We start from the raw sequence: 2595 nt of genomic DNA, 5'->3' as shown, positions 1-2595 counted from the left end.
GACTTGGTTCAAAACACTATTACTAATTTCTCTCTACAAAATTGGTACTTTCTAACTCCAATTTGGCCTTACTTTGGTGTTGCTCGAAGAGATCTTAGTATTTTTTGTCTTTGTGTTGGTTAGTTTTTTTATTTGATCATTAATTTTCTCTCATTATTTTATAGATCTTTTATATTTGGACGTTTAGAACAGATAATGGTATGGAGAGTTGTAACTTATTTAAGATTAATTTCCTAAAATGCGGCGATAGTTTATATAATTTGATTTTCATGTGAAAATTGAGAAGGAACTTCATTGACACGTTCTATAATACGAATTGTGGGGATAAGAAGTTGAAAATTTAGTTTCCATCAAAAAAATGAGAAGGAATTTTGTTGACGCATTGTATAATACGAATAGTGAGAATAAGGAGTTGATAGTAGTTCCTGCTACTTGCCTCCTCCGACGGTGATTTCTTCCTATTTTCACCACTAAAGGTGACTCCACATTCTCCAATCCGTTTTCAATTCTACTCCATTTTGATCATATGACATACTTTTGGCCATTTTTTGTTCGCCGTTTTTCGTATGTAAATTAATGGATTCAAACTTTTATTACATTTTATCTACTGATTACTACTGAATTTGAATAATGTAGCATATGTATTTCTCAATTATCTTTTTGGGGTTAATTTTATGCTTAGAGATGATTGAATTGAAGATCCTGATGTAGTTATGTTTAATAATATAGTATTTTGAGCCATGAAATCGTTTGAGTGTTCTTCAAAGGGAAAGGGAAGTTCAGAGTTTGTTATGTGTTTGCACGTTGTAGAGCATTAAATTGCCGATTAGGAAAGTACAATGAAGCAATTCCTCACTTGGAGTGATCGGTTGAAATTCCTGACTTGGATATGGGACAAACTCATGCACTCGCAAAATTTGCAGGGTGTATGAAATTAGGTGATACATATGCAATGGTCAGGTAGTTAGAGAATTCGATACGGTGAAATACTGATTGCCTGGAAATTCGAAGAAAAGTTCTTAGAGAGAAAGACACGAGCTTTGGCGACACATGCAGGTATGTCGCTGAAGCCCATGTTCAAGTACTTTAATTTGATGGGGCTGATAAGCTTTGTCGGATGGCTCTTGACATTCAAGGAGAAAAATTCATCAACCTCTCCTGAGGAAACTGCTAACAGGAGACTCTTGGGGCTTATTTATGATTTGAAGGGAGACTACGAGGCTTCTTTTGAGCATTATGTTTTGCCAGGCATAGCCATGGAACAAAGTGGCTAGGAAGCTGAAGTAACAGCCACTGACTATAACATTGGCGATGCGTATTTATCTATGAAACGATATGATGAGGCTATATGTACTTACCAAAAAGCACTTACTATGTTCAAGTCTACCAAAGGAAAGAACCATCGGTCAGTTGCATCGGTCTATGTACGTTTGGCTGATTTGTACAACAAGATAGGGAAATTTAGGGAATCAAAATCTTATTGTAAAAATGCACGTCGGATTTATACTAAAACCGTCCTTGGAAGCCATCCAAAAGAGATTGCAAGTGGCCTTGTCGATGTATCTGTGATCTATGAATCCATGAACGAGCCTAATCAGGCTCTCAAGTTACTTTAGAAGGCCATAAAAGTGTATCGAAATACACTAGGACAACAGAGAACTATTGCAGGAATCGAAGCCCAGATTGGGGTCTTGCACTATATTCTGGGGGAGTATGTGGAGTCTTACTATTCCCCAAAAAATGTAGTATCAAAATTCAGGAAAATTTGAGAGAAAAATTCTGCAATTTTTGGTATTGCTTTAAGCGAAATGGGACTTGCCTGTGTACAACTGTATGCAAAAAATGAGGCTGCCGACTTATTTGAAGAAGCAAGAATAATTTTAGAGACTGAATGTGGACCTTATCATACGCAGATACATTAGGGATCTATAGCAATCTTGCTGGTGCTTATGATGCAATGGGCAGGTAATTACTGTCTTTTATATGAATCTACCATATAGTTTTCTTCATTGTCATATTACTATTCCATTTATTTTCTATTTTTTGATTCTTCATTATAACAATGTAGTCATCATTAATTGTTTGTAGGACGGATGGTGCAATTGAGTTATTAGAATTCATTGTTGGAATGAAAGAGGAGAAACTGGGAACAATAAATCCTGATGTGGATGATGAGAAGAGGAGATTAGCTGAGTTATTAAAAGAATCAGAGAGAGTGAGGAGCATGAAAACAAGATCCCTGGAAACTCTTCTTGGTAACATGTCTCATATTTGCCTCAAGGATCAAGAGATCAATATACTAGAAAAATGAAATAACAAGGTCATTGTAATGATGGACTGCCAGCTTTGGTTGACAAGGTCAGTTCCGAATTTCGTTTCTTAGAGCGACACCTACCATATCAGGAGGTTGGATTTGGTGAATTTCGTATCTCTTAATTTAAAATATCATTTGAGTTTGAAGCTTATAATGTTGTGAAAAAGGCTTGGCGTGGTATTGCCTTTCTCCCCTGTTGGCAGTAACCTTTATGTTTCTAGCATCTTTCACAAGTATTTTATTGAGAAGAGGGAACAGAAGTTGCTGTTGCAACTGCTGGT

The 2595-nt window shown here is 36.2% G+C and overlaps 1 pseudogene; it reads left to right on the top strand.

The window, feature by feature from the left end:
* Positions 1-740: 740 nt before the first annotated feature.
* Positions 741-2311, top strand: LOC107873804 (annotated as a pseudogene).
* Positions 2312-2595: the final 284 nt, after the last annotated feature.

This window comes from Capsicum annuum, chromosome 6 (genome assembly GCF_002878395.1).
Source record: "Capsicum annuum cultivar UCD-10X-F1 chromosome 6, UCD10Xv1.1, whole genome shotgun sequence".
NCBI lineage: Eukaryota > Viridiplantae > Streptophyta > Magnoliopsida > Solanales > Solanaceae > Capsicum > Capsicum annuum.
The sequence above is the reverse complement of the archived record's forward strand: the minus strand, read 5'-3'. Positions and strand labels throughout refer to the sequence as shown.